This window comes from Lissotriton helveticus, chromosome 11 (assembly GCF_964261635.1).
Source record: "Lissotriton helveticus chromosome 11, aLisHel1.1, whole genome shotgun sequence".
NCBI lineage: Eukaryota > Metazoa > Chordata > Amphibia > Caudata > Salamandridae > Lissotriton > Lissotriton helveticus.
The window spans coordinates 855,469,400-855,492,486 of record NC_136072.1 but is presented as its reverse complement, the minus strand read 5'-3'; positions in this window follow the sequence as shown (position 1 = coordinate 855,492,486).

Here is a 23,087-nt window from a genome sequence, read left to right as displayed (position 1 = left end):
CAGGCAGCAGGGCAGCAGAGCAGCTGTCCTTCTTTCAGAGCAGCACACCAGTGCGTCTGAGTCTTCCACAGGTCCAGAAGTGTACTGAAGAGTTGGGTCTGAGGGTCCAATATCCCCTTCAACGCTCATGACGAGCTGGGCTCGTCATGAGGTAGCCTCCTGGCACGCTCATGACGAGCCCAGCTCGTCATGCAAAGTGCGCTTTCGCAAAATCCAGCGTACGGGGGGGAATCATGCCGCACGCATGCGGTTAAATATATATACTTGTTGCCAGCATCAAAGTAGGAGAAGGTTTAGGAGGTTCCCACCCCCAAGAGGTGTTTGGAATTTCAAGCCTCCCTGCCCTGGTCCCAGCTTGTTTGGGGGCACAAAATTCTAATGTCAACCCCTTTGTGAGTGTGCTCAGGCAGAGGCTTTGTGATGTGTAGTGTGATAGGTGATAGCTTCACTCCCTTCAAATCAGAGGTGGTGCATCCTGCCAACCCACATTCCCCCTTTCTCTCAATGTCTGAGAGCAATTCAAAGAGACCAACTGCCAGCTACACTTAGTCATGTGACTCACGCTACAGGCTGCAGGCACCAAATGGCTAGGATAAGAAAATGTACATTTTCTAAAAGTGGCATTTTCAAAATTGTTACTGAAAATCCACTATACCATAAGAGAGTTTCTCCTATGGGAAGTGATCACACCAAATTTAGGAGCTTTTCACTACAAGGACATGTAAAACTTAAAAGTACATGTCCAACTTTTTAAATACACTGCTCCCCGGCCTCCGAGATCTGCAGGGCCTACGCTAGGTGTGATATATATATATATTAAAAGAGAAGGTTTAGGCATGGTAAACGATTTATTTGGCCAAGATGAGATGACATTTAAAAACTGCCCACACAGACTAGAATGGCAGGCCTGAAACATGTTTTGGATGGCTACTTAAGTGGGTGGCACAATTAAATCTATAGGCCCACTAGTAGCCTTTATCAAGTGGCTATTTGATAGTGTTAATCAAATCAGGGATTGAAGAAAGAGCAATGTGAGTCACACAAATAACCATAAACGGAACTCTTTGCACATGCTTAGGAAAGCTATGCAGGCAGCCAAAACAATAGCATGGAGATGCCATTGAGGCATTCTTAGTTGAGACAGATTGGCCCAGGCTCATGAAAGACCATCTAAAAACTCCGGAGGCTCTTTTAACGTAAGCAGAACTAATGGGAGCAAATAAAGACTTAAAACAACAGATTCCCTGCGGACATGTATCAGTTCACAGGGATATTGGAGGAGAAACTTTTAGAGGTCTTCGAGGAGGTGCCAAACTAAAAAACAGCCAGACACAATCAGGGAGTCCATACTAATGATGATATCAAAGATGGCTAGAGACCAAATAACTCTGCATCAAATAACCCTTTGTCCATGATTGACACAGACTTCAACATCCTGAGCAGAGCTTTTGCAAATAAGCTAATGATGATAATAAGGTCAGTAGTGCACATTAACCAATAAGGTTTCATATCTCAAAGAATCACAACTCAAATTTTAAGGTGGCTTACTCATATTCTACATGCACAGGCACCACAGAACAAGATTGCGCCCCTTTGGTTTTAGACATAGAAAAACAATTTAACAAAACAGTGTGGATTTGGATGCATTCAACACCAGAGGTTGCTATTGGATGGTACAGATGCTATGGAAACTGGGTCTTGAACTAGGCTTTCTGAGATGGATGTGACTATTACACATGCAACCAAAGGCAATAGCAAGTGTTTCAGACATAGAAAACAGAGGGGCGGACCCAGCAGGGGTGCCTGCTCTCAGTAGCTGTCGGTGGTGGGAGTAGCTGCCGGGCGGTGATGTGGGGAGGGGGAGTGGCAGGGTGGGGGGTAGTAATCTATGGATTACGCAGGATTGCAGGTAAGTAAACATATAAATAAATAAAACAAATTTTGTTGCGTGCACTGCATCGCATTTGGGGACGCAGTGCGCGCAACAAAATTAGTTTTTTTATTTATATGTTTACTTACCTATAATCCTCCGTAACCCATAGATTGCTACCCTCCACCCTGCCCCTCCCCCTCCCCACATCACCGGCCAGCATCTACTCCCACCAACGACCGCTACTGCCTTCTCTTGTGCTTGCTATTCACACTGGCAGTTTACCCAGTGGGGTGTAGATTCAGCTTGACTCTTTGGGAGTGGGATAATAAAACAGGCTTCATTACACACCTTGGCCTTATTTACAAGAAAGTGACGTGGCATGCCGCTGCCAGCCATTTTGCTGCACTGAGCTGTGTCATTTTCAAAGCACGTGGATGCGTCATATTAACAACAATATGACACATCCCTGCTCTTTCCCCTGCGCTGGCACACAATTTGCTGCTATGCGCCAGTGTAGGCACCCTTGTGTCATTGTGCAGGGGTGCCTACATTGCGGGGATGATTGGTTTTATGCAGGAAGGCGCACCTTCCTGCACAAAAAAATGTTTTATGGCATTTTCCTCTGTCCATGCATGCTGCAGAATGCAGCACACATAGAAAGAGGAAAAACGAGGTGAAATGAAAGTATTTCTCCTCGTTGCGCCACTCCTATGCCTCCCCTGGAGAGGCGTAGGATTCTGATGCATTTCCAGCTTTACAAAACATTGTAAATCTTGGAATGTGTCAGGTTCCATGGATGTTGTGTGGGAACACCCGCAGCAACACCCATGGAACGCCCATTTCATGCATAGTGATGCGTAGGGTGAATTTACGCGGCCTTGTAAATATGGGCAAGCCTATTGCACCATTAGTGCATCGGAAAAAAGTAACACAATAGCGGCAGAATGGGCTTGTAAATTAGGCCCCCTGTATCCATGTAAGAGAACAACATGCTCATCATCTGCATCACCCTAGGAATTAATACCTGTGTTTTAGCATGACCTAAAGTGCTTTCAAGCAGTCTTGATTTTGCACACCATTATAAACTATTTCACTTGGGTGAACTGATTATGAAAATAATACCAGAGGCTCCTGGAAGTGGGGGCGATATAGAAAAGGGATTGTTTTAAATATCTTGGCATACAAGCGGCACATACAATGGAAAAACAGCACTAATAACATGGGCAGTGTTATTACCGGTCGGCAGAACTCTTTAAAGTTCTGAAATATCTTACCATTATCCATAATGGGGTGGGTAGCGATGGCCAAAATGGTCTTCCGGCCATGATGTCTTTAAATAATGCATGTGCTTCCTCTCGGCTGCTGGCTAAACTGTACTCCATCGTAGGTGGAATTCCCACATCCACAATTAAGGATTTTTTTTTAATTGCCCTTATTAAGTTTTCAATTGTAGCAAACAAACAACAATAACAGGCTGTCGAAAATCACATCACCCAGGCAAATCATGAGTTTATATTAGCAGTTTTGAAACATCATCACATGAAGTTAATGTGGCATCATGCTGCAGAATGATACATTATACGTAAAAGGAATATGGGCAGCAGAAAGTCACTAGGAATGGAGAATGGAAATATGATCTAAGCAGTAGTTTCCTTTTCAAGGGTGTATAGATATTCACAAAAAGGCAGTTAAATATCTCTGTGGCAAGACGTGGGAGGGCCACAGCCCAGAACGTGTCATATTCTGCGCCATGCCCAACAAGTCGTGGACACCTTCTGGACATTGTTGACGTCCATTAGGATGTCCCTTGGCAATAGCCGTGAATGAAGAAGTCCATCCAAGTGATCCTGTTCAGTTCTAAGATGTGGAACGTGGGCCTCTGGCGTTATACCATTAATAGGTGTTTTGGCAGGTGAGCAGTCAAAATATCGATTTTTTTAATATCGACCTACACGAATATCGAGTTTTTAATATCGTAGGGACAGAATATCAAAGTCAAGAATATTGTTGACCAGAATATTGACCCCAAAAGTAATATTGTTTTATTTAATATCGAAGTAAGTAATATCGAAGTCAGTAATATCGTAAGCAAAAATATCGTTGTTAATAATATCGAACTTTTTTGTGTTACATATTTTAGTATGTATTTTATATGTATGTTAAATATTTTTTTAATGTATTTTCATAATATTTAGAATAAATGTTCAGAAATTAGTAATTTTGTTAAAGTAAATTTTGCGTTTTAGTATCAGAGCAGGTTGTGGGTTTATAGAGGAATAGGGTGGGAAGTTATTTAATTATAATTAAGTAATTAATATGTTTTATTTATAGGTATTGATTATTAATTAGTTGTTAAATAATTATTAATTGGTAATTTATTTTTATTAATTAGTTAATTATATGAATTATATTTAATGTACTCATTTTTATTTATTTGTATTGTTAATTAATTTATTGTTAATTAATAACTAATTTGTGATTTATGTTTATTAAGTGATTAAATGATAATTACATTAATTATGTGATTTTATATGTGTAGTGGGTTGTGGGTTTATATGGGAATAGGGTGGGAAGTAATTGAATTAAATTAATTAATGACATTGTTTAATTTGTTGTATTTATTATTAATTAACTGTTAATGAATTATTAATTGATAATTCATTTTTATCAGTTAATTATTTTAATTATAATTAATGTATTGTTATTGTTAATTAATTTATTGTTGATTGATATTTACTTGGTGATTAAATAATTGGTAATTAATATTTATTAATTAGTTAATTTATAATTATATGAATTATACTTCATTTATTATTAATTGTTATTAATGTATTAATTGATGGTTACATTATTTGTGTAGTGTGTTGTGTGTTAAAGGGGCAATAGTGTGGGATGTAATTTAATGGTATTTAATTAAATATTCATGTTAGTACATTGGTATTTATTAATAATTTATTTATAAATTAATTATTGTTATTTTTTAAACATATTTGATTGATAAGTATGTTAATTTAACCCCTATGCTGTACAGCGCTTTCCCTACTGTTGCACTCTGGAGTTGGAATAGTAATTTTTACCCCTTCGCAATCCAATGCTTTCCCTACAGTTGCACTCACTGGAGTTGGAATAGTAATTTTTACCCCTACGCTGTCCAACGCTTTCCCTACTGTTGCACTCACTGGAGTAGGAATAGTCATTTTTACCCCTACGCTATCCAAAGCTTTCCCAACTGTTGCACTCTCTGGAGTTAGAATAGTAATTTTTACCCCTACGCTATCCAAAGCTTTCCCTAATGTTGCAGTATGTGGAGTAAGTATATATATTAATTTATAAGTAGATATTTAATTAATGTTATAAGTATATCTATTAGTTATTATTTTTTAAATCTTTTTTAATATTTATATCTATATTTTTTTAATTATATGTATTATTTACTTATTTTTACATTTTTAATAAAACATTTAAAAAAATGATATTTTTAACACCGATAGTTTTGACAACGATATTTCTTTTTTGATATTTTTGTACTTACCTTTATGTAGATAGGATTTCGATATTTTTGTCTTCGATATTTCTGTGTCGATACTTTTGTAGGTCGATTTTCTGTCTGTCGATATTTTGTCAAACATTCATATTGGCACTAAGCAGTGAGACAATATAGATAAAGATCGGTAGCCCCAAATCCACAGCAGTCGTAAGATAGAGTATCCCAGCAGACACAAGAACAGCTCTAATCCCAGATCAGGTGTTAAAGGGTACTGCACAATGAGATGGGGATATTTATAAAAAGATACGAGAAGCAGGAAAGTACAACCATTTTAATAATAGCCAGACACCCAGGCATAGAGATGGGCAATTTAACCCAGCGGTCCACTTGAGTAGAAAAACCTGTCACTTTAGGACTGTAACTAAACTGTATATTTTGGTCCTTGTCTCTACGGAGTAGGATGCCAAGGTACTTAGTACTGTCTACAGCCCCACCCAAGAGGATAGTTTGCAGTTGAGGTTGAGGAGAATCCATCAACGGGAAGAGCTCCAACTTAGCCCAATTAATCCAGAGTCCAGAAAGCGTACCATATTGAACAATCTCCTGTATGAGAGAGGAGAGATTTACTTGTGAGTGATGAATGAACAACAGAATATCATCAACTCATAAAGAGAGCAATAGGGGCTATGAGTGAGCTGCAGTCCCTGATGTCCATGGTGATCTTGTAAATAATGGACAAGGAGGTCCATTGCACTAATGAAAAGGAGGGGCCATAGTGGGCAACCATGGCAAATTCCACGCATAATAGAGAATGCTTCAGTAATCAAGCCTTTGATCCGAATTTGGGCCTCAGGGTTAGAATATGAAAGCATAATCAGAGATATAAAAGAAGAGGGGATACCAAGCTTACCAAGGACAGTTCTCAAAAAGGGCCACTTGAGGGAATCAAATGCTTTTTTGACATCCAACAAGGCCATAACTGCAGGTGTAGATGGAGATATCTTATTGAAAACTGCAAAAATGGTACATACATTAAGAGAGGTTGACCCATGAGGAACAAAACCGGATTGAAAAGGAGAGATGATTTGCTCCTTCAAGATGGTACAGGTTCAAAAGGCAAAGAGATTGACAAGAAGCGCATTAGCAGGGGTCTTTAACAGGTTTTAAGAAAACAGTAAGAACAGCCTCGCGAAGTGTAGGGGGTAATTTACCAAAGGCCAAAGATTCGTTGTACAGAGCCAGGAGATCGGGAGTCAGTTGTTGCTTGAAAGTTTTATAAAAGGCCCTAGTTAGCCCATCCAGTCTCGGTGCCTAAGAACCGTTGAGTGTGTCTATAGCCTGTACAACCTCCTCTACAGTTGGTGGTTCACTAAGAATTTGTCGTTGACCATCTGTAAGCCAGACCATAGCGACTTCCTCAAGATATGAGATCTCAGAAAGGATGTCTGATATACGAGAAGCATAGAGACACTGAAAATTACATTGAAACTCAGCCAGTGGGAAACAGCCTTTACTACACAGCCAGAACTATGCAGTACCATTACAACATGGGCAGTACAGTGAATGCATTGTTACCACGCTTTCCATTACCAAGCGTTCCATTACCATGCAAGACGTTACACAGATTTACATTAGGGAACGTGTTGCTGGAGTTTAAATCCAACACCTTCTCTACTGTTGCACAGACTGGAGTTGGAATACTAATATATACTATTCCAAAGTCCAGCACTTCGTAAAGGCAAGTTGTTGTGACAACTTGCGTGGTAATGGAACATGTGGTAACAATGCATTTGTTGTATTGCCCGTATTGTAATGGCATGCGCTGTGAAAGCATGCATGATGTTGTCATACATCCCATACAGTACTTACTCTCCACCCACAATATGTATTCCCAAATCCATTCGTAGCTCAGTCACATAATTGTATAGTTGATTTGGGTGCAATAGTTGTGCAAGGATACGACCAGGGCATTCCCCTTCTCCATAACAGCAGGACCTAGCGTATTTTCACAAATATGCAGCTTCCCTATCAGCAATATCTCAGAACTCTGCAAACATGACGGAGCGCAGCTGTAATCCAGTATCTCCACCAGCCATAGCAGCACCATCTATATCCTGTAGAGTAGTTTCAACAAATTTTAGTTGAGTACAAATTTCACAAAGAATACCAGTTTGTTTGGAGATAAATACTGTACGTCCAAAAAGGTGGCCTGCGTCAAGACACTTCCCATGTTTAAGGCAAAATATTCAATAACCGATTACAAATTTTCACCACGGAATACCGGGTCATTAAGGGCTTTTCTGTAGAACCTCCAGGTGTGCTCCAAGCCACATCTATATGGGATCTGAAGCTGAAGAAGGATAGGACTGTGGTCAGACATGGTCCGTGGGAGGACAACGACATCAGAGATCCACAGTTAAACATTAGCTGGGAGGAACCAATAGCCCAGTCTCATCCAAACAGAAAGCAGGGCAGAGTAAAATTTGAATCCTGGAATGGACGGATAAGGTGTGCGGCAAACGTCTCATAGTGCGTATGTGTCAATGATGTGTCGGAATGGGGCTATGAACAGGTAGTGTCAGTTTGTAAACATTCAGGCATATTGAGTTCATCGCCAAGTGTTACATGATCAATCTCCAGCCAATCCATATGGGTGAGGAGATCCTGAAAGAAATCAGACTCATCCACGTACAGGGCTTAAATACTGATTAATAGAACACTTTTATCAGCGAGAGTACCCTCAAGGAGAACATATCGGCCATTCAGGTCCAAATGACAAGTAGTAAGGAGGAAAGGGACACTTTTATGAATAAGAAAGCAGGGACCGCTGGAATACAAGCTGTAAAATGAGAAATTACAATGTGTACCCTAGGTTTTGACAAAAGTGTGATCAGTGCTGGGGGAAAACGAGTCTCCTGCAGAAAGGCTATGTTATAAAAGGACTTATAGAGCGAACAGCTACTCAACAGAGTATCCCGGCGCTGAGACAGAAAGTTTTGGATGCCATATAGGGGGCGGGACATCCGGCCATATTGTGGAGAGCTTAGCCTGCTTGTTAGACCAGCCAGGTTTTCAGTTTCTTCCTAAAAGCCAGTATGTTTGTGATTTACCTAAGCGGGAGAGGGAATCTATTCCAGAATCTAGCCACCAGTACCTGGAAAGAGCGGCATCCACAGCGGGCTTTAACCCCTTCCACGCTCATGACGAGCTGGGCTCGTCATGAAGTAGCCTGCTGCTACACTGATGACGAGCCCAGCTCGTCATGTTGTGTGGGATTGACGATTTCTCAGCACAGCAGGGGAATATGCTGAGCATCCATGGGGTTAAGACACCTAGGAGTCACCATGAGGTGTTGGTGGGCTGACCCAAGAGATCTACTAGGAATATAGTATGAGATTCTTCTACAGATGTAATGCGCCCCCGTGCCATGTAGAGCTTTGAAGGTCAGAACCAGAGCTTTGAAGAGTATTCTGCATCGGACCGGTAACCAGTGCTGATTTTTCAAGTGGTGGGAAATCGGGTCTCTAGGACTGAGGCTCAGTACTGCCCTCGCTGCAGAGTTCTGCACGACCTGCAGTCTACTGAGCAGAAACTCAGGAAGGCCCAGATAAAGGACGTTGGCATAATCCAATCTGGAGGTGATGAGGGTCTGTACTACTGTCTTACTGTGCAGAATAGGTAGTAAGAATAAAAACCTGTGGAGCATTTTCAGGAGACCAAATCACGTGCCTACTACCGACTGTACTTACAATTTCTATCCAATTATGACAGTACCTGCTTCCCTTTTCGTGGGTTTTTAATTCCACGTATATTCCACGAGATGAAAGATAGATCAAGTGCCCTCTTTATGTTGGAAAATAGTGATTAAGAAAGTAGAATGTGTTTAGGAGGGTCATGTAGTATGTGATGATATATGAATGGCGGGATGTTTCACAGCAAGCAAACATTAATTGACAATATAACATCAACACAAATAAAACAATAATACCCTCACCCACACCAGATAAGAAGACATCAGGCGAATCCATAAAAGAGAAAACAAGAAAGAAAAAAATCCCACTAGGTAGAAGATGGTGTTCACTATGGAGGCATAACAACAGCTCAACCAATAACGGCCCAGTTATGAAAAGAATCATGCAACATAGGTGATAATCAACCACAGATATCAAATAGTAGCATGTAAAGAAATATCATGGAATAATTAATAGTGCCAAATAACAAAGAACCTAGTAGGGGTATCATGTATATGTAGCTCACAGACAGGAGTATGACGGTCACGTCAGTTCAGAGTGGCCTTGGGAGGGTGAACAACAATTAAGTAGTGTTTACTAGGAGTGATAAATAAGCCAGTGAGCTAACTAAGAGATAGAAATTTGCGATGTTGGACACAATGCACACCAAGCAATAAGTAGCTATTTATTACCTATGGGTTTAGTGACCATGGATGCAGTTTTGGTCCTATATATCGTGGAGTGGGCAATAACAGAGGAAGGACAAATAATGATGCACCTCTTGAGGAGAAGCATTAAGAAATAACCATATATGGAGCATGCACAATGCTTAATTTGTAAAAAAAAATAAGTGCCAGGGCTCTCGTCAGGGGTTAAACAACCTTTACATCGCGGTCATTACACCGCGATGCCATTAAAACGGGGTTGTTACAACAACTGCGTTGTTACCACACAATGCCATTACTACGCAAGTCATTACGACAACGTGTAGTAGATGGCTCGCTAACATAAGGAACAGAATAGTTTACTATTCCAGCACCTTCCCTACTGTTGTGTAGGCTGGAGTTGGAAAAGTAAATGATACATTTCTAATGTTAGCGCACCATCTACTGCAAGTTGATGTAATGACTTGCGTAATAATGGCATTGCGTGGTAACAACGCGGTAGTTGTAATGACCGCGTTATGAAGGCAGGTGATGTAATGACTCGCGTAGTAACGAGTCAAATTCTAGTCAGGAGGCCTCTGTAGGTTGCACCACCCATTGCCACTGCTGTCAGTACCTACACAACTACTATTAACCAGCACACTACAAGTGTGACAATTCATCCTATTCCAGGCCTCCAAAAGCTATAAAAATAGCTTGGGCGGCAGGTAGTAGGTGTTTTTTTAATGCATATTGAATTAATAAACAATTTCAGTTCTGCTCATCTCTAATGTACACAAACAGCGCCACCATTTGGCAGCTGTCATAAATGCCAGTGTCAGCAATTAAGTGATTAAGGGCCAGATGTAGGTAATTTTAATTTACCACCTCTTAAATACCGATTCATACTGAATCGGTATTTAAGAGGTGGTAAAATAGAGGGGGGGAGATGTAGGTATTTCAGGGTCGGTAAATACCGAATCGTTAAGATTCGGTATTTACCGATTCTGTAAATACCGAATCGGTATTGCTAGTTGATTCCTATGGGCCTTGCAGCCCATAGGAATCAATGGGCAATACGGATTCTGTAAATACCGATTTTTGCAAGGGTGCAGGGGGTGTCACTTTGACACCCTCTGGCACCCTAAAAATAGGCATGTGCGCCATGTGGCACACAGACATGCCCTAAGGGCATGTCTGTGTGTCACATGGCACAGGTGTGCATGCACACATGTGCATGCACACCTGGATTTGGTATTTTACCACCCAATTGGATTGGGTGGTAAAATACCGAATCTGAAAGGCCTGCGGCACTCAAAGATGTGCTACCTACATATGCTTTTACAGACTCTGTATTTTTACCGAGTCTGTATTTACCGATTCGGTAATTTTACCGAATCTGTAAATACAGATTCGGTAAAATACCGATTCTGTAAAGCATGCTCCTACATCTCAAAATCCAATTACCGGTCGGTAACGGCCGAATTCGGCCGTTACCGACCGGTAATTGGCCACCTACATCTGGCCTTAAGTTCCTGTGCTGACAATTAAGTGACAGTGCCGAGCACCGGAAAACACTGGATCAAAATAAGCACTGCTCATGCTGGAGTAGGGAATGGGAGGACCCAGATAATAAGATGAAGATGTTCAGAAGTGCCTGCAAGGTGCTTGCAATGAGGGTGATTTACTTAAAAGTGAGGGACACAAGGGAGGATCCTGCTATGAAACGTTGTGTGATGATCTTTACATTGGTGGTATGCGCACCCTATTCAGATAGTATCACATATCATGAACTGATAATGTTGCACCATGAGGTGGTGAGATTTTAATATCTTAGCTATTCATAATTTTACGCTTCTCCTATAAGTGTACCATTTAAACAATTTGAGTGAAATGCGCAATATAAAAACTGCCATGATTCTACGCAGGATTGAATCTGTAGATGAAAAGAGAAGGAACACATTTTTTATTTCCAGTCAAAGATATCTCTCAAGACTGCACTTTACTTCACAGCACCCGGAAAATATATGACAATGTACACTGTAATCCAGGATTACAAAAGAAGGTTTTCGAAAGAGATAATATTTTGATATATTTTGTCACCTTCCATTTTATAGCTGTTCATTTTACCAATGCACGTAATATCTGTGCTAAATTAATTCAAGAAGAGTGTTCTGTATTACAATGGAACATGCTTAGCAGTTGTTAAAACGGTTAAACAAGATATATTTGTTGAGAAGATAGGATGGTCCAGGAATAAGTCAGAAGTAGATAAAAAAGAGACCTCCGGAAATAAGGGGTCTTGGGAACTGGCAGCAGCCTTAGAAAGACTATTTATTTTTTAAGAGGACTGGACAGATCAATTAATACAGCCAAGGTAATTTAGGTCTCCTGGCCTGTAGTCTCGGCCATAGGACAAGGCACAGGTCACTGGCTTTATTTGGACAAAAACACAGGCAGTAGAATCTAGATATATCTCAATGGAGGTGAGAAAAACAAAGAGGCATATTTATGAGAAAGAATAGGGTGTAGCCCTGTGTTTTCCCTAGCACTGGCTATAAATGTAGCTGCCTAGCACCAACGCAGGCACCCTTGCATCATAGTGCGAGGGGGCTGCATTGCAGGGAATAATTGTTTATGGGCTGGAAGGTGTCCCTTCCTGCACATCAACAATCAGTAATAGCGATGTGTTACTTCTATGTGTGCTGCAGAATGCTGCACAGAGAGAAGTAGCAAATCATCCAAGGGACACGTTCCTGCACAGAAACAATCATTAATGGCATTTTCCTCCTTCTATGTGTGCTGTAGATCGCAGTACACATAGAAAAAGCAAACATTAGGAGAAATAAAGGTATTTCTCTTTGTTTCGCCTTTCTAATGCCTGCTCTTGCGTGGCATATGTTTTTGGCACAGCCTCAGATTTACACATCTTTGTCAATCTGGGGCAAGGTCAAAAGCAATGGGTGTTGCGGTGGAACTCCCACAGCATCACCCATTGCACGCCCCTTTCACGCTAAGTGATGCTTGTAAAAGGGTCTTATTTACAAGGCGGTGTTAAGCCACAAAAAGTGGTTTGAAGTCACTTTGTAAATTTGGAGAAAGGAATATCGCCACCACAGTGCTAAAAGTGACGCTCTGGTGGCAATATCCTCTTGTAAATATGCCCCACAATATTTAAAGTGTCTTTGAGGGTACTGATTTACAGGGTGGAAACTAATGCTGGTTCTAGAACTTTTCATCAAAGGGATCTCACTGATGCACGTATTACACTTGTGAGCCCATCTCTCATGTTTTACCTGTCAGTGGCCACTGCTTCCTAATTCCTACTACAGTGTCCAAGGATCCAGTTTCTTCTTTATGCCTCGTTAAACTATTTCTTTAAAATCTTCCGTCCAATCCTTGGAATGATTATGAGGTGCTGTTAAGGCTGGTGGAGGTGTAGGCATGGAGACTGGCCTCAACACAGACATAAAACCACGTTTGGTTTTCATGGCCCACATCCATAATGCACCTTATCCTTTTACCTACTCTCTTTTTTTTTTACTTAGGTGGTGCCCTGGTACAACTGCTTTTCAATCTTATGTTCTTTAACAGGGGTATCCCGTACCCCACTTCTTTCCAAGGCTCTCCGTTGTGTTTTCCATCCCCTGCCTGCAGCAGCAGTCATGCATATTCTAAGGGTCAGTTACAGCTGGGAACAAACCAGTGGGAAGGCAGAGGCAGTGAATAGATGTAGCCTGCTAACTCCTGGAAAGAAAAGAAGAGAGGGTGCTACCCTGTGAAGAGGGAAAATAAAATGGCTTCTTCACTAAATGAGCTATACAAGACAAAAGTATTTAGCATATTCTTGTTCTTATGTGTAAAGACTATCAATGAAGGTTTGGAAGTTTAAAGTCGAGGGTGGGAGATGTGCAAATTGTCCAGCTCCTTAACGATAGGATGGTAGAATGTAAGTGCAAAATGTAGGTGCAGAGCAAGACTCAAAACAACTTGAGTAAAAGTTGAAAAATCATGAATTTGCCCTTAGGAAGAATTACGTTGTGATTAAACATTTGCGATCAAAAGTGGAGAATTTGGAGACAGGTAGGAGAAATAATCTTTGTTATTGCATTACAAATTGCCCGTTTTCTCACTATAAGACCTACTCCTAATTACTTCATTACAGAAAAGCAGTTTGACTACATTTTATTCGCAACATATGTATTAGTGATATTAGCTTCCATTGTTTCGGCAACTGTCATGTGTAAAGACTTTTTGAAGCTTGCTCAGCTCACTAATCAGACATTTTTATTTATTTATTTAAATATGTTTAATGAAATTTATCGTAAACCACGACAAGTAAAAAGTTGCATTAATTTAACCAAACCCCTCAGGTTGCTGCGGCTCTACTACGCGAAGAGAGCATCTTGTGGCAGAGTCTTCCAGAATCAAGCTACAAACCCCAAAGTGAGAATACTTAGTCCATACAGTCCAAGGCGCCTATCGCAGACCCGTTCTGATGGCCACCCCTCCCAGGTACTTATACGCCTCTCTCCATTCGTCATCCTCAATGCTCCCTAAATCACTCTCCCAACGCTCACAAAGCCGGTCAGTGGGGCTTCCCAGACTTATGGATTAATACCACCTGCACCTATCGGAGATCCATACAAAAGGCCCCCCACATTCGTCACAGAATTAAGCGTGAAGGGGCTTAAGCACCTTGCTCGCCAACTACTTAAAAAATACAGTTGAGAAACCGTGGGGACCCAGGACCTCCCCACTCTTGAGCTGGGGCATAGCAACACAATTTTCATCTCTGTGAGTTGCTCTTCGAGCGATTCTGAAGCCTCCCTATCAAACCAAGGCATCAGGAGGTCATGCACAAACCCCTGCATGCCCTCTCTCACCTCCTGCGGAGGTGTAAAGAGTGCAAGATAACAAAAAAAAGCCTGGGCTATTCCGACATTCGATTGCTCTCTCTCTCCCATCTGCATACGAACTGGCAAAACCCACCTTTGAGCCAATCATACCATGATCTTTACCGCTTTATTTCCTGCCTCATTTAGCCTACTCTGCTATACCCGGTACAGGGTCCTCACCTCCTGGTCCACCAGTCGCCCAGGTCGGTGCCGTTCTCTATTCTTACCCTCCACATACACAATCAATTGACCTCGGAACACTGTCGTGTACACCTACCAAAGTACCACTCCTGAGGACACACAGCTCTCATTCTCCCATAAATATTGGCCAAACCCTTCCCATACATGGCGTTGGGTATTCCAGTCCGTCAGCTCCCACTGGTTAACCCTCCATCCTGAATCAGGACGGGCCGGGAACTCACAGTTCTGTAACCATTGGGGAGTGATCTGAGATACCTCTAGTCAAGTAAGCAGTGTTCCTATATCTAGAAAATAGTCCAGGTGGGCCAGCAATTGTGAGGCACTAGCTGCATAGGAGAAATGCCTCTCCCCCGGGTGTGTCATCCTCCACAGATCCTCCATCCTCATAGACCAAGAAAAGTCCTGGATCATCTCTAGTTCCCCCTCAATATGAGGTCCCCCCCATGCAGGATCAAGTGTAGATCCCCTCGCCAGCAGCACTGCCTCTGGGCAGACTGCAATCCATTTCCCCATGTTCTCCAGGCCAGACCCTTGATGTAAGGGGAGACAGTACCAGGAAATCACAATCTGATACTCCCTATTCTATGAGCCACCCACCACCGCCCAAAAACCCGACTCATTGGCCCATGTATGTGTCACCTGGAATGGAGTGGACCTACAAACCAAAAATGCTGAGCCCCAGCCGAGTAGACCACGTGAACCAATGACCAAAACTTGCCCCTTCACAGAAAATCATAATGGGAACCCTTGAGGTGTGTTTAAAACAAGATACGTACTGCACACAACAAGAGAGTTACAAAGTAAATAATTTTCTATTTCACTAATCCGTGTCAGAGTGGACACATGTTTAAAAAATTATATATGTATAGCTGTCAGAGAAACCACAATGTCTTAAGAGAAAATCTTCTTTTAATGTCTTTTGCAGCCAGCCGACACGTGTTTCGTCGCTTAGCAATGCGACTCCTCAGGGCTGTAAAGTTCAGGTGAAAAAAAGGAAAAGGTCGCTAAGCCGGTGATACTTCCAGCCCGGCCGGGCTCTAGACCAGGTGAAGCGTGTGAGTCACGGTAGGCGACTCCAGGTTCCGATCATGAAACTCGAGTGCGAGTACTTGCTGGTTCAGTTCAAATTCCAGTGGTAAGAAAGTGTTATCAATATTGGCGGAGGGGAGAATGGAGCTCAATAAAGCTAGCAAAAGATGTATCCGCCAGGGGAATTCTGCCGGCAGCCGCTAGAAGGGACGAAGGACAAAAAACATACTGTTTTTGTATGCAACATTTGTTCTGGGAACACACGCATTTGAGGGGTTATAGGGCTTATCCCCTCGCCTACGTGCACCAGCACCTACTATCTATATTCCTATTTACCTTGTGTTTACAGTAGCTGAGCGCCCATTTTCCCTTTACTCAAAAACCCTTCCTTTTTGTTACACCTTGAGGTGTGTTTCTTGCAGTAGGATCAGGTCCAGGGCCAGCCTCGCCGAGTACTGCTACCCATTCCCCTCTACAGCCATTACCAACCCATTCACATTCCAGGGGAGGATTAAAAGGGATATGCCTCCGACTATGTGTTGGGAACCCATCCCCGCCTTGTTCTGTACATGCTCTGCTCCACTTCCCGCCCCACCATCCAGCACAGCCCCTTAAACTGGTGTAAAACTACCCACCCTCGAACACCCGAGACCTCCCTAACTAAGCGTACTCCCTACCACCACGTCCTCCAGGTTCAGAAGGGGCAATGTCGGCCACCTGCTGGTTCAAGGCTCTCCAGAAGAAATCTCGCCAATAAAACTGCTCCAGGAGGTATGGTCTCTCAGAGGATCTAATTTGCAATCATGAGAATAACATTCAGGAGGTCCAGCTCCTCCACCTCCACCCCAGAGTTTGCCAGGCTAGCCTCAGATGGCCTGAGCCTGTAGTCAGCACCTCCCAACTATTCACCGAAGGCTGTAGAAGTCCCCGCTGTATCTCCGCGACCACCTCTCACCATTCTCATCCTGTGGCTGTGAATGGCCCTGAAATTCCAGCCAGTGCTACACCTCCTTCGCCTATGTAAGGAAGTGAACCATCAAACTCGCCTCCACCTGAAGCAGAGCCTGAAACTGCAAGGCATATTTAAGATGGAGGCATCTCAAGTGTCTCTTGACAACTAAGAAAGACTCATGCTTGTACTGGACCATTGTTATGTAGTCTAGGTAAATACTCACTGGATTGTCTCCAATCTCCCACGGCCCATGTGCTTGCACCAACTGGAAGATATGGTTACAATCCCTGAAGTTAAGTAAGCGAGCCACAATAGGTCTTGGTTGCACTCCAGGTGCCTGGGACCCTATGCAACCTCTCCACTGAGAACAGTGGCTTGTCTTTCCCCCAGTTCCTCAGATGACAACCATTGCTCAACTAATAGTTCCATCCAGGGGCACTCCACTTTCTCTGGAATCCCCCATCAGGCAGACACTCTTCCGGCGAGACCTCCCCTCACCATCATCCAGCTTTGCTGAGAGGACCTCAACTTCCTTCTGCAACCGGGCTAGGCAGGCCTCATGATCCACCCCTGCAGGGTGTAGCCTCGCCACAGTTCCATGCCCATGACCCTCTCAGCCCAATTGGAGTAGTCTGTCCGCAGGAGGCCTGAGTCAATTACCATTGCCTCGATCAGGCATGCCGAGGCGTCTTTTGTATCATGAATAGCAGCCAGTTTCGTGGCCAAGTGGGCCTCTAGATTTATAGTTGAGCTGCGTGTTTCATGCGCCCCCACTGCCACTACACCCTTCACTGTCATGGGCCTCCCTATTTTTATACACACCATCACCACGGGTAATCAGTCCAGGCACACACACCACCACCGGCAACAGTCCCCACATTCTCAAACTATCTCTCTGGGGGAAGAGGCTACACCCATTGGGCCAAGCAAGAAACAGGGTCCTGGCTCCCCTAACTGAAAGGCTGCCCCCTCAACTGCTCACTCCTCCTCCATTGGGGGGCAACGAGGCCAGTCTGGGAGAATACCCTCCAACACCTTCCAGCTCCTTCTCACAAACACACCTGTCACCAGGTCTGCTCTGGCTCGAGCTGCACTCTTAGCCTCTCGAGCAACTGCCACAGCCTGATATCAGTGTGCCACCACCAGGTCTCACCCTCCGACTGCTTCCCAGTGAGCCATCTTGTCTGGGCCAATTAAGGGGCAGGGGCCAAGCATCCCGCATTGATTTAGCTCCCCTTTGGGTTTGCACTCCTCTCCCAGAGGGTGGTCAGGCCAGTCCGGGGATTACCCCCCAAACTCCAAGACAGTGCCCTCAGTCTTGCTCACAGTCTCCTTCAGGGTCGCTCTGACACAAGTCCGCACTCCCCATCTCGAAGACCCCCATGGAGGCACCTCTGGGCCAGGCCCGCCACCTCTAGCCTGCAAGCACTCCAAAGTCGGTCCACACCACGCCATCACAGTACTGAACACCTGACCGAAGGCTCTCTTGGTGGTCTCCAGTCCTCATGTAATACACTGTGGTAGGAAAGAACCCAGCAGCTTCCAGCAGAGGCAGGTCATCGCACTACCCTCCGGTGATCAAACAAAATGGCGCTGCAAGCTCTGCGCAGCCCAGTCTATTTCCCCTCACCAGACGCCGCTCTTTCTGCACTACTGTTTTCCAGGCTGTGGTCAGCCTCACCAGCCTCACCTCATGCTGTGGGGCCCGCACTCAACACTTATGGCAGCAGCAGCTAGTCAGGGCCCAACACTGCCCAGCTCCTCATGCTGGCCATTTTTGCCGCGTTCCACCAGTCCGTACACGATCCTGCTCTGGGGGCCCAAAAGGGCACAGCAGCCTCCCCACCTCGACCAAAACCAAACCCCTGGGGCCCCCTGACCACCTCTCAGTGATGGGGTACAGGGTAGGGGCAGATGCAGCAGGATAACTTACACCAGTGGGCTGGCAGTTCTGACGCTGCCGCTTAGGCATCCATCTCATTGCTGCAATGGCCACACTCCTCCAATCAGACATTGTTTGAAATTAATGCATGTACTTATTCCCAATGTTCAATAAACTTATCATCACAACAACAGCAAATTGATCGATGGTCACTCACAAGGCAATGACAATCCCTTTATCAACTTTTTGAAATGATTTTCCACAGATCTTCATGTCTCCTCTAGCTGCATGAAGCTTGTTCTTGTGCATCTTTGTACTCCAACATATTTGTCCATATAGGGTTTTTTCGTTTGTGCCACCATATTTCAGACAACATGGACCATCACTGACCTCTGTTTCCCTGAGATTTTATAACATAAAGCTTAATGAGGTCATTTGGAGTTTTAAAAGCAGCATGTGTCCTATCCATCAAACTCATGGACCCTAAACTACCCATTTAGAGGTTGGGAATAGATTGGTTTTCCTTGGATAGCACATATAGCTCCACTGATGGAAGTCCTTGATTTGTCGCTGTTGTGCTTGCGTGCCTTATTTAGCCAATAGCTACTGTCATGCGGGTGACATGTTCAAATGTTTAACAGTGATGAAAGTACATCTGGCACATCATTGGATGTATTTTCCTTACAGAAGTCCACGAAAATCAAGTTGGGTTCTCTAGATTTGTGAGGTAAGACTCCACCAGGGGAAAGAACTCCAATTTATCTACTGATGTGGTGGGCCACCTGCCATAGTCTAAATGACTCAATGTCTATATCTAGACCTTGCAGCTCTCTGATTAGATTAGACCTATCCAATACAGAAAACCTAAGGCTTTCTACTTACTTCTTATGCTTTTCTCTTCAGCATACATCCATTTCCATCTAAAGAGAAATGGCCTTTACAGCGTGGGCTTAGACATGCATGCAGTGTCCCCGCAAGTAGAACCACACTTGCCTTAACCATGCATTTGCCTTAACCAGGCATGTGCATGGTTAAGGCAGTGTGTGGTCTAGATGCTGGCACGGGTGGACACAGGATGAGGAGAGGATACAATCAGGTAAGTGGTGCTGCATTTTGAGGGGGTGAGGGGTTGTTTATAAGGGTTGGGGTCGTTTTTAGGGCTCAGGGTTGGGGATAGGTTGTAGGGCTCAGGGGGGCTTAGGGGAAGGTTTTAGAGCTCAGCGGGTCAGGATAGTTTTCAGGGCTACAGGTATTTTTAGGGTTTGGGAGGGTCAGGTAGCTTTTAGGGCTCGGGGACAGAGTCGTTTTTAGGGCTCAGGAGGGGTTGGGGTAGTTTTTAGGGCTCTGGGGGTTGGGGTAGATTTTAGGGCCCAGGGCAGGGGGGCTGGAGTATGATCGTTACCTCATATAACCCTTTACCAGTCATGGCTTTAACACGAAAGGCATGCATGGTAAAGACGTGCGTGGTAAAAGAATGTGTCGTTCAGACGCATTTGTTATTTGGGCAGCACTGTAGAGGCACACGTGGTTTAGCCATGCATGCTTCTGTCATACAACCCCATCTAAATGGTAAAATTATTCGTTCAATGTCTTCTATGTGCCTTAAAATGAATCAATAAAATAATAAGTTCTTAATCTCATTCCAATTAGACAATTAGAACTTGTTCCTTGTTGACTATCAAAGCCATTATGAGAATCAGAGTAATGCGATTAGTATTAAGTACTCTCTACATTAGCTCCTCTTCTTCTTCCTATATATAAGATGTAACTTAGATCATTGTGCCATTTTTAAGCCTGGGAGAAATCATTCATGACACAAAGATTTTCAGTACTCCTGTCAAACTAGAATCATGCATGCAGACATAACCCAGAAACTAGGCACCAAAGTCTCTCAAGAGGCTCCCAACTCCAACTTGTGGATAGTAACACAGGTGCAGGAGGTAGTCCACATCGGCATATAACAAATGACAGGCACTTCGAGTGCTTAACCTGTCAAAAATGTAAGTGCTGGGGCCTAAGTGTTTCTTTAGAGTATGCTGCCGGCATTGCTCAGTGCTGGGTTTACTAAATACCAAGGGTATCTAGTTTTGATTCCACCTCATACCTCTTTCTTCCACCACCTTACACTTTTTCTCTAATTATATCACTATTGTGAGTTCTTTTTCATCTCTGCTTTCTCCCTTTTTGGCACTATTTTCCCACCTTTCTAGTTCTCCTTTGTTTACCATGTGTTTCTTTTCTTTCTCTTGTTCTGTGTCACAGTATGATGATGATAAATAAATCATGATTCCCAAAAATGAACGCCATACTCTCTGAGGATAAGCATGAGACATGCCCAGATGTGGCCAAATAATGCAAGCTATGCCTCATTGATGAGGCCTAATAAGGCCAAAACTGGTCTGGGGTTGCTTGTGTTCCTTTTTTAGAGGGATCCATGCCTGGCAGTTCAGGAGATTGTTGCTAGGAGGATCAGGGTCAGGACTGATTTGCATTAGACAGGGTTCCGTCTAGAATGGCATAGTGGGCAAAAAACAATGGGTTGACATGCTACTGTCTGGTAGTATTCCTCCCCTCATCTTCTCCAAAAGGCAACCATCACTAATACTTCAGGGCTCTGGGAGGTTACAAGAAAAGAACAAAATAGACCCTTAAGAGTCAAGATGAGTGGAATGCTGAGGCTCTGCACGTCCCATCAAATTGGAAAGCGGTGTAAAACATTGGACGCAAAGCATCTTTCAGGAAAGCAAAAAGAATCGGGACCAGAAGATTGAACTTGAAAATTTCAAAAGGTAGGAGAAAAGCATGCAATAAAATGAATCTTGACTCTAACTTTCTACTCCACATTACTGACCCATTGTGAACTGCTGCCATGGACAGTGATGGGGGTCCCTAGAAGCTGACACATAATAAACTCTTTAGAGCTGACCTAACACTATCAGCTGATCCAAAAGTTTGACAGGAATATAGGTTGTTAATTAAAGAATTTGATCAGAATAACAATGAGACCACAACTGCACCCCCAGATTGAGATTGCTTTAGAGCATAAGATCAAAGAATACTGATTAATAAAGGAAGAGGTAAATGTGAGAAAGAGAATCTGATATTGATTGAACGTGAGAAAGCTTTAGATGCAGCTCAAGCGGAGGTAGCTAAAAACCCTTTCAGTGAAAATATCCATGGGCTTCAAGCAGGGATGAAAGCAGTTAAATATATTACAATAAAACAAGAATTGCGTAATAGGTAAACAATGTCTCAAGGCACATTTGAAGAAGATAAAGTAGGTCGCTATCTAGCATGGAAAATCAAAAGCCAGAGCCATTACTGAAAAACTCAGCAATGCACTGGGCTATTATTCAAACTGAGCAATGCGAATTTGCGAGCGGTGGAGACTCGAATGGTTTCTTAATGTCAGAGAAACTTTAAGAACTATACAACACCTGCCTCTGTGGTAGATTTTCTAGGTATCTTCAAATCTGTAGTTATTGTTTGGTTTCCAAGAAAAATGAAGAATCATGTCCGTTTGATGCAGTATGTAGCATTTAAGACTAGGCTGAATTTCTATTACACCAGAGTAATGGAAGTAATTTCTGTAATTACGCATTAATGTTTGACTCAGAATTACGGATAATAATACAATTATGCCCACTCGCATACTTAAGAGTAATTAGCGGGGAAAAGTCATACAGCCAGAGCCCATTTAGCGAGCGCAAGCGGCTCCTCGCGCTTCTGTTGATGTTCGGTTGCATTTTGCAATATTTTCTTGGAAAATACATTCTTGCATCCATTTTGGATGCTAGAATGCTTTTTGCGATAAGAAAATAGTGCGAATGCTGGGAGCAAGTTGTTGGAACATTCTACCCAAAGAACACATTTAGCTACTGCACTGCTGCTCGCTGTTCATTTTCTATTTCATTTCGTGCTAATTCTTAGCACAAAGTGCATACTCATGTCCCTTTGGGATGCAAGGGGCATTTTTGGCTAACAATATGGCTCTTTGGGATGCAAGGGGCATTTTTGGCTAACAATATGGCTCTAAATGCAGAATTGCTTTTCTCGCATAATCATGTGGAATCTCGCAGAATTTTTGTGTTTTTCCATGGGATTATGCTACACGGAATCACATGTGTTACCCCCACCACTAGTGGTATTATGGCACCCTCCCCAGAAGAAGTTTGTTCCATGGGTACATAATGCTTTACTTGAAATCAATTCCCTAATTGTAAAAGGTTGACAATTTATGATAATCAAAGCTGAATATTAAATTGTCTGAACCTGACTAGGATAATTACAATTTCTTAATGCATCTTTCCATTAATTCAAAAATAAGATACATTTAATACTTTGCTTTCCAAGTTATAATACACCCCAAAGTGCCTTCATAAAACGTCAT